Below are 19,478 nucleotides of genomic sequence, written 5' to 3'. Positions count from 1 at the left end.
GGTTGCAGTGAGCTGAGATCGTGCCACTGCACTCCAGCCTGGCACTTGGCAACAAAGCAAGACTCTGTCTCAAAAAAAAAAAAGAAAAAAAGAACAGTTAACATTTCTGGGTGCTTGTGGTGCACCCAATAACATTTATATAATGCTTATTACATGCCAGGTGTTGTAAGAGTGTTACTTGCTTATTGTTTTTAATTCATTTAATCCACACAACAACCTAATTTAATAGACAGCTAGTACTTGGTGAAGCTGGGATTCGTACCCAGGCGTTAGCCTCTGGAGTCTGTGCTCTTTAACAACTCTACAATAATGCATTTCTTGTAATAACAACAAGTGCCACCCATATTATCTTATTTAATTCTCACTGCGCTCTTCTGCTGAGCTTCATTATCTCATTAAATACATGGTGTCAATGGGGCAAGACAATTCATTTCTCAGTAAGTTGTTAAGTTGCTTAAGTTTTCTCATTTTTACAATGGGCATAATAGCGGCCGGTCATGGTGGCTCAAACCTGTAATCCCAGCACTTTGGAAGGCCAAGGCAGGTGGATCAGGAGGTCAGGAGTTGGAGACAAGCTGCCTAACATGGTGAAACCCCATCTTTACTAAAAACACAAAAATTAGCCGGGCGTGGTATCGGGTGCCTGTAATCCCAGCTACTCGGAAGGCTGAGGCAGGAGAATCACTTGAACCCAGGAGGCAGAGGTTGCAGTGAGCCAAGACTGCACCATTGCACTTCAGCCTGGGCAAAAGAGCAAGACTTTGTCTCAAAAAAAAAAAAAAAATGGGCATAATAGCACCTACCTCAAACGGTTGTGGTGATGGAGATGGAGAATTAATATATAGAACGTGACTTGCACAGTGCCTCCCATCCACAGAGCACTATATTCTCTTTTTTGTTGTTGTTTTTGTTTTTCATTGTCAAAGGAGGTGAACAAAGCGCTAGATTCTCATCGCTTTGTGTGATGGTTGATGTCATGTGTCATCTTCACTAGGCCACGGCACCCAGTTATTTGCTCCAGCCTTATCCTAGGTATTTCTGTGAAGGTGTTTTTAAACGAGATTCACATTTAAGTCAGTAGACTGAGTCAAGTAGATTACCCTCAATCACGTGAGTGGGTCTCACCCAATAAGTTGAAGGCCTTGAGAGAGAAAGAACTGACCTCCCCTATGGAGGAGGGGATTCTGCCAGCAGATTGTCTTCAAAGTTGACCTGCAGTTCCAACTCCTCCCTAAGGTCTCCAGCCTTCTGGGCCACCCTGCAGATTTTGGATTTACCAGCCTCTACTATTGCATGAGCCAATTATTTAAAGTCTCCATCTCTCTCACCTTTTTATTTCTCTCTGTCACACACATCTATGTATGTATAGATGTGTGTATACTCACATAAGAGAGATATGTAACTCTGTATTCATCCATAAGAGGAGCTAAGAGTTACTTATTGATACAGAGTAATATATCTATGTTACGTGAACACACACACTCACATATGGGTATATACGTATACACATCCTACTGGTTCCATTTCCCTGGAGAACCTCACTAATACACTGTGAGATAATGGCAGCTATTGTTTATTGAGCCCGTTCTACCTACTGTTTAACACTTCAAATGAGATCTTGCTTATTCTTCAGAAAATCCCTATTACCACCATCGTACAAAGAAGAAACAGAGCCTAAGAAAAGCCAGTGACTTCTTTGCCCCAGGTCATTCAGCCTCAAGTGCCTCCCTCACTTTTCCCATCCAAGTAAATGATGTCCTTGTTTAATTTAGTATTCAAAGGTTTTGAGTGGAGTGATCTGTCTTCAGTATGCCCACAATGCCAGGTGATGTAGAAATATTTATGTGGCTATTTTAAAAATGTTTTCAGGCTACTGAGAGATACTAAGTGCCAAACAAATTTTGCCTCCTTTTTTTTCTTCTTTCTTTCTTTTTTTTTTTTTTTTGAAATAGTCTCTCGCCCTCTCACCCAGGCAGGAGTGCAGCGGCATGATCATAGCTCACTGCAGCCTCAACATCCTGTGCCTCAGCCTCCTGATTAGCTAGGACTACAGGCATGGAACCACGCCTGGCAGTTTGTTTCTTTTAAGTAGACACTCATGTCTCACTATATTGCCCAGGCTGATCTCTAACTCCAAGGCTCAAGCGATTCTCCCACCTCGGCCTTCCAAAGTACAGGGATTATAGGTGTGAGCTACCACACCCAGCTGACCACTTCTAATTGTAATTCTTGCCTGGGCTGAACCGTGGAACTGCTTCAGCAAAGCTATTTGCAATACATCAGACGGAAGCTAAGTAGACAGCAAAGAACATGGAGACCACCCAGTCTTCTGCTACAAGGGCTACATGGCAGAAGGGGGCAATTTTAACATCTTAGAGTGAAATTAGCCAAGGTATCATAACCAGTTGTGGTTTTTGAGGAAAATAAATCTCTTTTGAGTTAGTTGGGAGAAGTAGCTGTTTACAAATGGACTTTCAAGATGTCTCCTTCCTATCACTGTGCATATTATGGAATTAGCAAATCCAATCAGGCTTCTTCCAGTAAATAACTGTGACTATTGAATGAAGCTTATCTGAGGGTTTGCCAAGCACATTTAAACCAGTCCTAGAACCACTGGGCAAACCCAAATAGCATTCACACTTTCCTTTTATGTGCAAAGCTGTTTCAAAAATAAGAGTTCAAAAGAGCTTTGAGGGGATATTTTTACAATCTGTGCCACTGGGTAACAGATTGAATTTAGCCTCAACTGGTGATATTTGTCTCTTTAATTATCGGCAATAACAACACTTTAAATTGGTATGGAACTTTTAACTTTGCAAAGAATGGTCAAGTTCATTTATCAACTGATCTGCTTTGTTGTATCATGCTATAATTTTCAACTGGTAGTCTAAGACAACAAGCTAAAATATTATGAAGAAAGACAGGCTAAGAAGTGCTGTCAATGTCTTTTTTTCCTAAGCTGAATCTGGGTGACGATGACATGATCTAAAGATACTTTTGTTATCTGAGATTTAGTCATCACAGACACAAAATATCTACTTGACAATAAATGTGTAGAGAACACTTAATATTGTAGAAAAAAATTTAATTCACATGCACATTCTGAGTATAAATGTGAAAACCAATGAGTGGAAAATGACTGGAGAATTTTCTTTGCTCTTTATATCTTTCTCCAAGTCTAGGAAATTGAAAGTTTGCTGTACTATTAAATACAGTGCTTCAAAAAAATACTGCAAAGGCGTTAAGAGCAAGCAAAGGACTTGGCTTTGGCTTTTGAATAGTCCATGCTGTGCCAGGCTATAGAAGCATCTTTCTATTAAAAAAATTCATATACTCACCATAATAAGAAAGTAATAGTTATGTTGGCAAATGCTTCAACTATAAAACTTGCTAAATGGTGTTTAAAACAGCAGGAAAGCATTTGTCTATATATTTTGTATTACTGTTTTGAATTGTATGTGTTAGGATTGTATGGCATATTTTAACATTATGTGACAATGGAAGGCAGCAACTCTGAAAATGTATGGGGCTGTAAAACTTATATTTAGATATTTCACTATAGAAAGAGACAAGTTTGTAAAATGAAATTAATAAAAGGGATGTGTTTGTATAATTTTGGAAGGTAAATCAAAGAAGTAAAGCTATTTGATGTGGAATTTCCATCCAGGAATAAGACATGAAGACAAATTAGTCAATGAAAAGTCCACGTATACATAAAATATGTAATGGATTATACTCTCGTGTTTGAAAGTAGAAAGGCAATTTCAAATAACTATAAATGGTATATTGCTACATCAGAATCAACTCTTATAGCAAGGGATGTTTATATCTGTTGCAAACAAGTGCTGTCTGTGATTAGTCAAAGTTCACAATTTGTTTTCTCTCTGTCTCTGGTATTTCCATAATTCTAGCTATTCCTGTTCCAAATTTGGTGTTATACAGATCCAAGAAGCAATTTGGAAGTTTATTCTCTTTCAGTGTGCTCAGCAAAATTACTACTGCCATTGCCTATTATCGAAAGAATTATGTTTCTGTCTCTTTCTCCTCTGAATCTTCCATGAGCTCTCTATCTGAAATAGCAGAAGGGAAGACTTCTGTTCTAGGGACAGAAAACCGCATCACAGCATTGCACAACTCTAGAGGCAATATTCACATTGTAGTTTAAGTGAATTCCGAGTGTCACTTTTATAGACTGTCATGTGAATGGTGCCCTTTGGAGTGCTGCAAATCCTCTGAAATTAATTTCACCTATTAAATTAACAAAAGCTTATAGGGTTATCTCAAGAACACAGGAGGTTTTCTCTGCAGTTGGCTTTCTCTCTTCACCTTTATAAGACCAGATACCTTCATCTCAACCCTGGCTTTGCTTGGACTCTCAGTGCAGGTACCCGATGGGATTGATGAGATTTGAAAATCTAAGTGGCCCAACATGGGTCAGGCATCCACGGCCCGTGGTCCAATTAGCTGTGGCCACAGAAGTGGTTTGCGCCATCCACTTAGCAAGAGACAGAATCTCTGAGAAGGGGGATGAATCAGGCAGGCAATTGGCTACTAAGCTTGCTGTGGTTACATTTTGTCAGGAGAGTACATACTCTCTAAAAATGTTCTCATTATGCGGAAGTCATTGACTCTATGAGTACTTACTCTTTCCTAATAGTGAAACTGCCATCATCTGGTAGATTGTATTATTTATTCAAAAATATTTGCTGCCCCTATCCTGTGAAGCAGTGACCATTTCCTGCCTCATGACTGCAAGTCAGGCCCAGATGTGGGACTTGAGGAAATGCTAGTGAAAACAATTGTTGTTACTTATCAGCAGAGGCCTTAAGGGTCATTATCTCTTTCCTTGCAGCTCCTCTCCCTCTGCCGTGATAGAAGTAATATTAATATTTAAGGTGAATATCCACGATTTCGGTTAGTGACATTATTTGGTATTTTTTCTGTCCCTGCCCCTCCATCCCTCCATCTTTCGTTCCTCTGTTTTTCCTCCCCTGCCTTCTTTGTCGTTATGTTGTAGAAATTCTTGATTCTGTTATATTCTTACAAAGAATGTTGATGGTTTTATTTTAGCAGGCAATTAACTTAGACAGACTCAAACTAGGCATTCTGTCTTGTGTATGGAAGACTGCAGCTCAGATCTCAATTCTGTTCTCTAAGCCTGATCTACAAGCTGCTTTGAGTCTGCCCCATGCACAGATCATTAAGGAGTTAGGAACTGGGGCAGAAATTACACACAGAAGGCTTTTGAGGCTCCTCTGCCCTGGCTCTCATTTCTCAGATTCTCTTATCACTTTCCAGCAGCAGCAGTTGCCCCAGAAACTTTGGTTCTTTAGGCCAGAGAGAGCAGATTTTCTAGTCAGTTTTGCCCATCCATGCTGTCTGCAGCCCAATCTCAGACTGAAGTCATGAAAATGGGAAACTCACCCTCTGATGATCCCTCTTCCGTGTTTCGACTCCTTGCCAAAATCTGCCTGGTTCTGCTTACTCTCCAGAGTATTTTGTTTGGAGTTCAGAGCTGTTGCCTGCTAACAGGCCAGGCTCTTAGAAATCCGCTCTGTCATACTGAAGTGAAATTTTAAAGCCAGTTCAGGCATATAACAAGAACTAAAAATAAACTTTTATAGTTAAAAGCCATTAAGACTTGGGGTTATATTTGTTTCTGCAGCCTAACTTACCCAAAACTGGAATGTTGCTACTTAACCATTTCGCATCTACATTTGTGAAACCTATTCAAGGACAAATGAGTTTCCCTGAATGTTTCTGATTCTGTAGATTTTGCTTTTCTCCTTCCACTGTTAAGATACTTTAAGTGGTACCCTTTCCTTCTTAACTTCCACTGAAATCATGAAGAAGACTGCTCCTTAACTTTTTAAAAAGATATTCCACTGGGCGCGGTGGCTCATGCTCGTAATCCCAGCACTTTGGGAGGCCAAGGCAGGTGCATCACCTAAGGTCAGGAGTTCAAGACCAGCCTGACCAATACGGTGAAACCCTGTCTCTACAAAAAAGTGCAAAAATTAGGCTGGGCGCGGTGGCTCAAGTCTCTAATCCCAGCACTTTGGGAGGCCGAGGCAGGTGGATCACGAGGTCAAGAGATCGAGACCATCCTGGTCAACATGGTGAAACCCCGTCTCTACTAATACAAAAAATTAGCTCGGCATGGTGGCAGATGCCTGTAATCCCAGCTACTCAGGAGGCTGAGGCAGGAGAATTGCCTGAACCCAGGAGGCGGAGGTTGCGGTGAGCCGAGATCGCGCCATTCCACTCCAGCCTGGGTAACAAGAGTGAAACTCCGTCTCAAAAAGAAAAAAAAAAGTACAAAAATTAGCCAGGCATGGTGGTGTGCACCTGTAGTCCCAACTACTCAGGAGGCTGAGACAGGAGAATCATGTGAATCCTGGAGGTAGAGGTTGCAGTGAGCCGAGATCATGCCACTGCACTCCAGCCTGGGTGACAGAGCAAGACTCCATCTCAAAAAATAATAATAATAATATTCTTGTTCCATGTTTGTACATTCCATCCTTATCACTGAAGCCATAAGGTTTAGAGATCAGGATTCACAATCATCTAAATTAAATACACATCTAGATACTGTGCTACTGACAGAATTAGTCTTGGTAAATTGTGAAACATTTTATTTAAACATATATGATTAATTGATTTCTGCTAAAGCATGGTAACATAAAGAAGCTGTAAAAAAGGGGTAAAAACAAATTAGGCAAAGGAAAGCATTTTTCTTGGGATTGTCATTTCAATGTCCACTTCCCCTAAAAATGATTCCGTAAAAAGCATGCCTCTCCTCATATAATATAACCAAGCAGGTCTCTGGCATAAATGTTAAGTATTACTATATTGCCTTTAATAAAATGCAAGATTCTAAATATGCAACCTTCAAAATTAATGTAAAAAGTCTACTTCTTTCTCTTAGTTGATTAGAATCATGAAAAAAGAAATAACGCACATACTTATATTTATATACTTTTCCCTAAGTTGATTACTTTCCAGTCTAGCATCTAATTGACAACAAAAATCTCTTTATAAAAGTCTACAGGGGGGTTGTAGATTAGAAAAGCCTTTTTGAAATTCATCACAATCTTTTAATGTTATCAATTTCCACTTAAATTACCAGAAAGTCTGGGAGGCTGACAACAAGAGATGTCCTATAGTCATCTTCTCAGCTTCCTCTTTTTTACCTGAACATTTATCTATAATTATTTTTGTAACTAGCCTGTACATATATGTATATAGTTCAAATTATGATTTTTTTAAATTTATGTATTTTCGTCAGATTCTCTCTATCATTTATTCAAGCAACGTTTATCGAATGGCCGCTTTGGGCCAAGCACTGCGTGCGGCTGCAGGAGTGAACAAGACAAAGCTGCAGCCATCGTGGTTCTTCCTTCCGTCGGGGAGACAGACAGCAACCAGTGGCACAGATACAATCACTTCATGTTGTCAATATGCTATGCAGAAATGTCAAGTAGGATAAGGGGCCAAAACCTACTGGAATGCTTATTTGCTCTGTAATTTATTTACCTTTACATCATTCCGAATTACAGTAACTGCTTTGAATTATAAGTAATCCCCAAACATTAATGGTTTATGTACATTTTGCTTCCACCCACCCCAAATTCCAGCACGCCACTGATGCTGCCCTTCCTGAGGAAACCAAAGACCTCCTTGTCTCTAAGTTCATTGAACATCTCTCACACTTTCCCTAAGTTGACTCCTTTGTGCATCTCTCACTGTTGCTCACTCCCTAGAAAATTGCTCCTGCCCTGGGGTCACCTCTGGCCGTGTTTTCTCTGCATCCTCTGGAATCTTCCCTTCATCTGGTAGTGTACTCATTATGCATTCACATTGAGGAGCCTGGGAGGGCCGGGTCCTTCACCCTTTTTCTCCTTGTTTAAAAATATTCACCTTCAAGTATTTTATGCACCCCCATACCTGCTTCATTACCCGACCTATACTCCAATGACTCAAAAATTCATGTCTCCAGCTGAAGCATTGCTCCTAAACTCCAGACCACTTCTCCTTGGATGTCTCTTGGGCTTCTGACATTCAATAGATTCAACACTGAGCTCAGCATCCCACTTTGTCCCCACACACCCCACCCAACCATTCCCCATCACAGAAAGTGGCACCACTATCTACTCCTCAGCTGCCTAAGCCAGAAAGCAGGTGTCATCTTCTCCCTCACCCTTCTCATCTTCTTAATGACAAAATACAGTGAAACTGACTTCCTTAATACTGCTCAGATCCATCCACCTGGCTTCATTCTCATTCTTAGTCCCTTAGACCAGGCCACAGTGTGACAGACACACTCTCACATTTTCTCATTTCAATCCACCCCCTACCCTGCAGCCAGGATGAATCGTCTGAGCTCTTCACCTGATTGGGGCTGTCCTAGGCTTGAAGCTCTTTATAGCTTCTCTCAGGGAAAAAGACTATCAGACATTGACCATTGCAGGTTCTTTCAATTTCTTCCTTTCTGAGGAAGCTCGGCTTGGACATGGATGAACACCCCACACTGGATGGAGACCAAGTTGAGGCCGTGGGCCTATCACGTCTACACACCAACCTCTGCTTCGAGTCATCCCTCCACTTTCAGAATGGGATGAAATGTTGCATGATGGTGCATGACATCTGGCTTCTTGGGCAGCCTCCAAGCACCAGATGCTGCAACCCAGAAGTGTGGGGAAATTAACTCACCATGGATGCTCCCCGAATAAGGGAAAACAGGACGTAGAATGTAGCTGGGCAGGTTGACTCCTCCTTCTCTCTATTTTCATGACTTACTACACGATGGGGTTTCTTCCCACAGCCTTTCCAGAGCAGTCTCACATCCCAGGCAGACTCACCTGTTGAGCCACCTGCTATGCCTCTTTTCGGCTCCATGTAAGCTGGCGGGCCCACAGTGATGTGTGACAGATTCCTCACTATGCTTGGCTTTTTATTTGCCATACTTCCCTTCTTAACTTACCTTTTAAACTTTGGACTTGCACCTCCCAAATTGTCAGCACTTTAGTTTCTGACTTAGGCTCCACTTTCCGGAGGACCTGGGCTTAGACAAGGGATGAACTTCTCGGCCACTGCCTAGATCACTGACTTCATCTCTTTTCATGTACTGAATCCTTTCCCGGCTACCACCCTCTGCAGGGCCATGGATGTGCCATGTTCTCTCTTTCCTCTTCTAGGCCTTTGCACCTGATCTCTCACTTCTCTCCTGGGGAAATCTTAGGTCTTATCTGAAAAGCTTTTGTTTTACAGGACTGTTGCATCAAACTGGTTCAGGTACCACATTTAGGTACCCACGGCACACAGTGCTTTCCTGGGAAAGGAACCACATTTAGGTACCCTATGGCACACAGTGCTTTCCTGGGAAAGAGCTTATCCCTCTTGTTTCCTTGTTTGTCTTCTTCACCAGGCAGGAAGTTATTCACTATACATTCTGGAACCTGCTTCAATGCCTGACACGTAGGGCCCAATAAATATTTGATGGATGATTGGATAAATGAATGTATGTTTTCCAAAGGAAACAAATTCCCTGGAAAAAGTACACAAGCAAGAAAACTAAGCAAGTGTTCAATGATTGCCTATGAAAGCTTTAGTATACTTTAACAAAAACTGAAGCATATTATATTGTTTTTTTTTTCTTTCTCACTATAAATCTGCATAGAAGTAAAGAATGTAAAGTACATTTTAATGGGTAGGGTTTTGTTGTTTGTAAAAATTTATGGGGTACAATTGTAATTTTTTTACTTGCATAGATTTCATACTGGTGAAGTTGGGGCTTCTAGGGTATCCATCAACTTAAATTATGCTCATTAAGAAATTTGTCATCATCCACTCCTTTCCACCCCTATCCTTCCAAGTCTCCAATGTCTTTCCACACTCTGTGCCCATGTGTACACATTATGTAGTTCCCACTTATAAGTGAAAACATGTGGCATTTATTTTTCTATGTCTGAGTTGTTTCACTTAATCTGATGACCTCCAGTTCCATCCATGTTGCTGCAGAAGATACGACTTTATTCTTTTTTGTGTCTGAGTAGTATTCCATTTTGTATACATACCACCTTTTCTTTATCCATTCATCTGTTGATGGACATGTTTAGGCTTAATGGGTAGGTCTAAGTCCAGTTCCAAAACTAGACTTTGATGTTCAAATTCCAGCACTGACCCCATTTTGGGTTTAGTGTGGGTGTATGTGTGTAACTTGACATATACCTGGTTTCTTCATGTGAAAAATGAAGTAAATAATGGTCTCCACCTCATAGGATTGTTGAGAGAGTAAGTAGGTAATATAGCTGAAGGGCTTGGCACATGTATTGACACGGTGATGAAGAAGGCATTGGCTACCATTACTATTATTATTCGAAGAGGACACTTTCAGTTTTACCTCCTAAATAATTTTGCAGTCCACTAGGTAGGATATTTCTGGCTATAAGGTTTGGAAAATCTCATCCTAAATAACATAAACAATAAGTAAGCCAGGCATGGTGGCTCATGCCTATAATCCCAGCACTTGGGGAGGCCGAAGCTGGTGGGTGGCTTAAATTCAGGAGTTGGAGACCAGCCTGGGCAACATAGTGAAATATCATCTGTAAAGAAAAGTACAAAAATTAGCCAGGTGTGGTGGCACATGCCTGTAGTCCCAGCTACGTGGGGGGCTGAGGCAGGAGGATCGTTTGAGCCTTGGAGGTTGAGGCTGCAGTGAGCCCTGTTAGTGCCACTGCGGTCTAGCCTAGGAAACAAAGCAAGACCCTGTCTCAATAATAATAATAAAAATGAAGTGGCCAGGCTCAGTGGCTCATACCTGTAATCCCAGCACTTTGGGAGGCCAAGGAGGGAAGGTCGCTTGAGGCCAGGAGTTCGAGATCAGCATGGGCAACATGGTGAAACCCCATCTCTACAAAAAAACTTTAAAAATTAGCCAGATGTGGTAGCACACATCTGTAGTCCCAGCTACTCAGAAGGCTAAGGTGAAAGGATCACTTGATCCTGGGAGGACAAGGCTGTAGTGAGCCCAGATCACACCACTGCACTCCAACCTGAGTGACAGAGCAAGGCCTTGTCTCAAAAATAAAAAATAAGCCAGTAAGGAAATGCATTATCTTACCTAGCTGGAAGGAGTGACACCATCAGTAGCTGAAAGATGTCATCAGATGGCTAGCTTTCTCCATCTCTCCACTTCATCTTTCTCACGATGGTGTATGCCTCATTTCCAAGTGCCTCATGGTTGTCAGTGGCAACTGGAGCTACATGTTTCTTTGTTCTCAGCTACCTGGTGAAAAATGAAAAAAAACACACATCCAAGTGTGTAATATAACTTTCCTTCATTCTGATTAACCAGTCCTAGTCACAGAACCAATGAGTCATGGAGACAAGTGAGAGGGGAATAGTACATGCTGATAGTCTCCTTAAGATTCACTGCTAGAGTCTTGGGTCACTTTCCTCTAAGTCGAAGGACAACTAATACTTAGAATCTGAGTTCTGTTAGGGAGAAAGACACAAGTGAATGGAGACCAGGCAATCAGTAGTGTTCACCACATGTACTATTGCTGTCAGAAAATAAGGAGATGCCTCTTTTTTCATGTTTTAAAAAAGTCTCAATTTTTAATTTTTTTTAAGTTTTAAATTTTTTGAAATAATTGTTTGTTTTGTTTGTTTTGAGAAAAAGGGTCTCTCGCAGTTGTCCAGGCAAGAGTGCCATGGCATGATGATAGCTTACTGCAGCCTCCAGCTTCTGGGTCAAACAGTCCTTCTGCCTCAGCCTCACGAAGTCCTGGGATTACAGGAGTGAGAGAGGATGAATTCTAACACATTGCATCGTGGTTAGAAACTATGTTACCAGATGTAACATCTTCATATGTATATTTTATATATTTATAGCTAGCATTTATTGAGTGACTGCTTTGTGCCAGATACTATGCTAAGTCCTTTCTGTTCATTATTTCCTTCAGCCTTCACAAATACCCTCATTTATTTCATCAGAAAATACTTATTAAGCCCCTACCATACTGCAGGCACTGTCTTATCACTGGGAATATAGCAACAGCAGGAAAAGACCAAGACCCCCTCCCCTCATGGAAAGTACATTTGAGAAATAGGAGACTGTGGCTGAGAGGGACTGAGTGAGTTGCCCAAGGTTACACAGCTTGAATGTGGCAGAGTCAAAATTTGAACTTGAGAAGCCTAATCTAACTCCAAAGCCAAGAGTAGGTGTATTAGTCTGTTCTTGCACTACTATAAAGAAATACCTGAGACTGGGTGATTTTTAAAGAAAAGAGGTTTAATTGGCTCATGATTCCTCAGGCTTTACAGGAAACATAGTGGCTTCTGCTTTTGGAGTGGCCTCAGGAAACATACAGTCATGGCAGCATGTGAAGGGGAAGCAGGTATGTTTCTTACATGGCCACATCAGGAGGAAGCGAGGGATGGGGGAGGCACCACACAGTTTTAAACAACCAGATCTTGTGAGAACTCACTCACTATGCCGTACCAATGTACTAAACCATTCATGAGAAACCTACCCACGTGATCCAATCACCTCCCACAGGCCCACCTCCAGCACTGGGGATTACAATTCAACATGAGATGACAAAGATCCAAACCCTCCACTGGGTTACTACAGTAAAATATTCACTTGGCTCTACGGAAGTAATAGACATCTGAGGTAAGAAGCTAACTGAAATTCAGTCCCAGTTCTCAACCAATTGCAGGCTCTCTTCTTTCAAGCTTTGACTTTTCAGGGGAGAGCTCTCTGGGTCCCGGGGAAGCATTGCTCCAAGGGTCAGGCACCATGCCCCGCAGTGGAATCACTGCTTGAGAGCACCCAGGGTGACGAAGAGCAGCCTGCAAGCTAGGGAGGGTCCACTCAAACCAGAGGTATATACAGCAAACTGCACAAGCACTGAGCCCCCGGGAGAGATTTCCACAGGAGATGTAGGTGCCCAATATGATCAGTCCCTCTCCCCAGACCTCCAGCTATCATTTGCAGTAATTGAAGTTAATGTTACCTGTTGCTTTGCTTCTGGGAAACCAGTGTGCGAAAGCTCCTTACCAAAAAGAAGGGTTTGGCAGGATTCGGTGGCTCAAGCCTGTAGTCCCAGCACTTTGGGAGGCCCAGGTGAATGAATCACGAGGTCAGGAGATCGAGACCATCCTGGCCAACATAGTGAAACCCTGTCTCTACTAAAAATACAAAAATTAGCTGGGTGTGGTTGTGTGTGCCTGTAATCCCAGCTACTTGGGAGGCTGAGACAGACGAATCATTGAACCAGGGAGTTAGAGGTTGCAGTGAGCTGAGATAGCACCACTGCACTCCAGCCTGGCAACAGAGTGAGACTCCATTTCAAAAAAAAAAAAGAATCAAACCTATGTTACTAATTGTTACTGAATCATATGAATTTGACTGACTTCAAAAGTGTCTTTTCAATAGGACTGTTTGTTTAATTGAGTTTAATATTACATATTTTTCAACCAGTCTTGAAAAAGTTTTCAAGCACCCACTATGTGTCAGGCGCTATGCTAGGCATTGGGTGAATTAAAAAGGAATAGTCTGGTCCCTGGAAACACTCCGAGATAAAGATTTCTGTGAAAATGACTTATGAAGGCAGAGTCCCCAGGGAACACTGGGCAAAGGAAGAGTAGGGGAACAGGGCGAAGCAAGAGGAAGAAGCCTACCAGAATGGTGATCTCAAACCAAAGGCCGACTTCACCTGATCCTGCAGGGAGTTCCGGAGGGTTAACTGCATCTCAGGGATTTTCCTGACTCAGGATGAGGGAGCTGGGCTTTTATTCTGTTGTGTTAGCCAGTCATTGGCTACAGGCTACCCTAAAGGGATAAAAGCACTCAGGTTTTTCTGGCCCTCTGCACAAGCAGAGCAGATCCCCTCCAGGAGCCTGAGAGCAGTTCTGTTGCAGGTCCCACTGATAACAGCAAAAGAACACAGCAGCCAAAGGAGGAGAGCACGGAAGTGGTAAAGGGATGTGAGGGCTTCTGAGATGAGCATCAGCAGTGGCTGCTACAAGGTCCCTAAAAGATGGCAATAGTCAGGGGCCAGACGCTCATGCCTGTAATCTCAGCACTTTGGGAGGTAGAGGTGGGTGGATCACTTGAGGTCAGGAATTCGAGACCAGCCTGGCCACCATGGTGAAACTCCATCTCTACTAAAAATACAAAAAAATTAGCTGGGCATGGTGGCAGATGCCTGTAATCCCAGCTACCTGGGAGGCTGAGGCATGAGAATGTCTTGAACCTGGGAGGCGGAGGTTGCAGTGAGCTGAGATCGTGTCACTGCACTCCAACCTGAGTGACAGAGGGAGACTCTGCCTTTAAGAAATATTAATGTTTTACCAGTTATCTGGGCATCCCTCCTGCCAGTCAGGTTGACACATAAAATTAACCATCGTATCCGCCATTATCAAATGCAATAAATGCAGCATAGGAAATAAAGTGCGATTTTGTAAGTACCTATTTGGGAAGAGGCAGACATTCTCAACCTGCAAGCACTCTTTGACCTTTGCCCTTCCCCTGACTCCCCAGCTAGACATAGGCCGGTGCTGGTGATGGAGCAGCCACCATGCCCCCACAAGGGGCTATGTTTGAGCATGAACATTCCAAGGATGGCTGGGTGGGAAGGTGGAAGAAGCCCCTGCCTCTGATGGAATCATGGAGCCAGGGCACCAGCCCTGGACAGCTGCCTCCAGACTGCTTTTATGTGAGGAAAACAAAACCCGTGGTAAAAAGTCAGAGGACGTTAGATTTTTCTGTTTCATGCAGCTGAACTTAATCCTAACTGGCCTCCTAGCCTTGGAGGAAGGGTTGGCCTTAGAGAAGTGAGAACACTTGTTCAATTTCACAGGAAGAAGCAGCAGAGGGTAAATGTAAAAATAGGGAAGAAGCTTCTCACACTAGCTTTTTAATAGAGGTAGAGATAATTATGACACTTTAATAAAGGAGCACTCAACCCAGTAAGTGAAAGGGCGTGGTTTATGATCTCTGTGGGAGTCTTCACCTGCAGAAAGCGAGTTCATTTAGCCCAGGGCTTCTCAACCTCGACACTACGGATGTTTGGGATGGCTAATCCTTTGCTGTAGGGGGCTGTCCTGTGTAGTGTGGGGTGTTTAGCAGCATCCTGACCTCTACCCACAGTAGAACCTCCCCCCAAGTATGATAAACAAAAATGTCTCCAGACATTGCCAGATGTCCCCTTGGGGACAACATCGCCCCCAGTTGCAAACCACTGATTTAATCTGTGAACTTTTTCTCTCAAAAAGATATTTAAAACCTAGAACGGTTTTTTTGTTTTTCTGTTGTTTTTTTGGTTGGGGGAAGGAATGAGGGAGTGAGGGAGATATTGGTTAAAGGATAGAAAATTTCGGTTAGACAGGAAAAATAAGTTCAAGAGATTTATTGTACAACATGGTGACTATAGTTAATAACAATGGCCAGGTGCCATGGCTAACACCTGTAATCCCAGCACTCTGGGAGGCCAAAGTGGGTGGATCACCTGAGCTCAGGAATTAGCTCAACACTAGCCTGGCCAACATAGGGAAACCCTGTCTCTATTAAAAAAAAAATTTTTTTTTGGCTGGGCCTGGTGATGCATGCCCGTGATCCCAGCTACTCGGGAGGCTGAGGGAGAATTGCTTGAACCCAAGAGGTGGAGGGTGTGGTGAGCTGAGATTGGGCCACTCCACTCTAGCCTGGGTGACAGAACAAGACTGTCTCAAAAAACATAAAAACAAACAAAAATATGCGAGGTAATGCATATGGTAATTCACTCAGTTTAGCCATTCCACAGTGTATATATATTTCAAAACAACATGCTGAATATGATATATATACTTTTTACTTGCCAATTTAATAAATAATTATTAATTGACATAAAATTGACAGCAAACTATACTACCCCTGTATTTGTAGTTTAGCTCAATTTTTAAAAACACATTCTATTAAGCAACCAAGGAAAAAACACAAGTGTTATTTTAATTATCTACAAACTTATAATTATTGACAAATTAAACTGTAAGGAAGCTGAAAAAAAAGATCATCTTTTGGTTCTACAGTTCTACCACCTTCATTTAATCAAACATTGAAAACAAAAATCGGCAGCTAGAAAAAATGTACGGTGATATCAATCACAGAACAAGTTCACTATAAGTGCACCTTAGCTAAGTCATTTCCCACTGTACATCCATAGTTTCCACATCTATAAATGGAGACGTTTATGCAAGAGAGCTCAGAAGTTTCTTTCTCCTTTAAAATTATTCCATGATTCACTGTAGAACTTTGCATTATGCTGGACCTTAAATTATGATTCCATTTACAAAAATCTGACTTACATGCAAATGGGGGGAAATAGGTCTACAGAAAGAGGCATAACTGGCCAGGCGCGGTGGCTCATGGCTGTAATCCCAGCACTTCAAGAGGTTGAGGCGGATGGATTATTTGAGATCAAAAGTTCAAGACCAGCCTGACCAACATGGTGAAACCCCGTCTCTACTAATAATACAAAAACTTTAGCAGGATATGGTGGGTGTGCACCTGTAGTCCCAGCTACTTGGGAGGCTGAGGTAAGAGAATCTCTTGAACCCGGGTGGTGGAGACTGCAGTGAGCCGAGATCATGCCACTGCACTCCAGCCTGGGCAACAGAGTGAGACTCCATTAAAAAAAAAAAAAAAAAGAATAAGGCATACTATGGTTTTTCTTCCAGAGGTTCTGTTGAAGAATATAATTGTTTTACGGTAGGAAAATCATCACTGATTAAAAAATCCTGCAAAATAATTGTGCTATCATTGATTCAGGGTCAGGTTTTTACATTGTTATCTTCCAAAAGCATTCATTATCAGCTTCTTTGCATTCTTTTGCAACTGACATGGCCGTAGTCAAAGAGAATATGCCAAGAAAAGGTCAGTAAATGCTGAGGTGAATCAATTTGCATAGGAAAAAACAGAGAGAATTGTTTCCATGGCTTCTAATAGAAGCATAGAGAGAAATGTGAAAAATAAAAACTAGTTTGCCGTGGCAAACAAAATAAACTGTTCTATAAATATTTCATAATTTTAGTCCCATAAAATCTCATTGTTCAGTGGTGATCTTTATGATGAGTAATCATGGGTTGCTTTTTGTTTGTTTCTGGCTTTTTTTCTGCTGATCTCTGTGCCACACGTCTCTGAAATAGCACCTACTAATTTCTTTTTTATCTCATTCTGGTACACAGAGAATATATGTAGTCATCAAGTAGGAAGTTAGATACATAACTATCCAGTTTCAGCATATAAAGTACATTTATAGAGTCAAAGAGGATGGTATAAAAAATGAAAACCCACAGATAAAGTCCTCAGTAATATTTTCCTTGGGAAAGAGAATAGTTCATGTTTAAGACACTATGTGTTTTCCTAAGAGGTTGAGAAGCCCCTCTTATGTGGAGTTATGTTGCTTCTTGAGTCCTGGAGAGATGTAAAGGGTGTATTGGTAGCTGTTAGGTGCTATAGAGTAACTCTGCTTTGCTCAGAAATGGAACACACGGCTCTTGCCTTTGCCTCTGCAGCGTCCACCCCTCTTCCTTTGTTAACCTTTATTTTCCTTAGGAAAACCACCCCACTTACCCTCAATTCAGGTGGTCAGAGAGGAGCTACCCCCATATGTATAGCATCAGCAGACACCTCCACATTGCAAGACCATCCAGTCAACATGTTGGATGCTGCTGAATCACCCTGTGGACAGAGTGATTCATTCCAGAATGAACACCTAATTCAAAATGGTCCACAGAGACTCAAACCTGGGATTTCTGCTGAACTGATTGGAGAAGGGGAGAGGAGTTAGAGCCCTCCTTCCAATAAATAAGAAACAGCAAGGGTGTCAGCCTGAGCTCTAAGGACTACGTCACAGGAGGATGAAACAGAGACCAACCCAAGCCAACACAAACCACGAGGAAGACCAGTTTGGACCTACCCCTGGACCTTTGGGATGCTAAAGGATGTAAATACTTTCCCTTTGCTTAAGCCAGTTTGAGCTGGGTTTCATTACTTGCAATTGAAAGATTCCTGAGGAAGTCAAAAAAGTCAAGTTCTGCAAGAACCTAGAGAAGTGTTAATAGCCCAGAGATGTTTGTGCAATAAAGTAAGGAAAACCCCATGTGTTTTTTCAGGGATCTGTACATAGCTGACAAAACTATGAGGAACAAATTAGAAAATGGTTAACACACAAAAGCCCTCAGAAAAGTGCTTAGCTCTGGGGTGAAGGAAAGATGCATATTTGGGGAGGGGCACACAGGGGCTTCCAAAGCCCTGGCAGTGTTCAAATGCCAAAGCTGGGTATTGGCCACAGGCACTTATTTTATTATTATTATTATTTTTAGAGGCAGGGTGTCACTCAGTTTCTCAGGCTGGAGTGCAGAGGCACAATTAACTTGCTGTAACGTCAAACTCCTGGGCTCAAGTGATCCTCCCATTTTAGCCTTCCTAGTATCTAGGACTACAAGTGTGTACCACCATACCTGGCTAATGTCTTTTATTTTTGTAGAGATAAGTCTCAGTATGTTGCCCAGGCTTGTCTCAAACTCCTGGCCTCAAGTGGTCCTCCCACCTTAGCCTCCTAAATCTGTAAGATTATAGGCACGAGCTACCACACCAAGCCTATTGTTATTTTTTTATGTACATATGCATCTTATATATATTTTTTGTTTTGTTTTTATTTATTTTTTATTTTTTTAATTTTTTTATTGCATTTTAGGTTTTGGGGTACATGTGAAAAACATGCAAGGTTGTTGCATAGGTGCACACGTGGCAGTGTGATTTGCTGCCTTCCTCCCCTTCACCTATATCTGGCATTTCTCCCCATGCTATCCCTCTCCAACTCCCCACCCCCCGCTGTCCCCCCCACTGCCCCGCAACAGACCCCAGTGTATAGTGTTCCCCTCTATTTTAATGCTAACATTATATATTTCAATATCTCTGAGGTTAAGAAACTTGCACAAAATCACAGCACTTATAAACGAGGCAGTGTTAGTATTCATTTCACCAGGTTGTAAAGATTAAATGAGGCAAAGCATGCCAGGATGCCAAACCATGCCAGACACTTGCCAGGGCAAGTGCTCCATAGACGCTTGATGTTATTATAATCATAACTGTTTGGGGATGTTGGGAAGATTACATAAGATAATGGATATTAAATACTTAGCCCAATTTCTATCATCCATGAAATGCTTATTTTAATGTTTGCTATTAATATTAAGGTTTTATCAGAACTGGTTAATGTGTTTCCTGGCCAACATATCTTCCATAAAAGCAGGCCATTCATAACATTTTTTTGTGGGTTAAACTTTTTCCTTCTACCATTCAGGCTGTTAACCAGCCTTACATTTCAATAATCTTCACAGTAGTACAGCAGAATTTTGATTTATATCTGTATAGTACAGCATAACAGTCACTAGCGACATGGACCTATTTAAATTTAAATTAATTA

Source organism: Aotus nancymaae, unplaced genomic scaffold (genome assembly GCF_030222135.1).
Source record: "Aotus nancymaae isolate 86718 unplaced genomic scaffold, 86718_ANA_hifiasm-v0.15.2.pri h1tg000046l, whole genome shotgun sequence".
In the NCBI taxonomy this organism is placed as follows: domain Eukaryota; kingdom Metazoa; phylum Chordata; class Mammalia; order Primates; family Aotidae; genus Aotus; species Aotus nancymaae.
The sequence above is the reverse complement of the archived record's forward strand: the minus strand, read 5'-3'. Positions refer to the sequence as shown.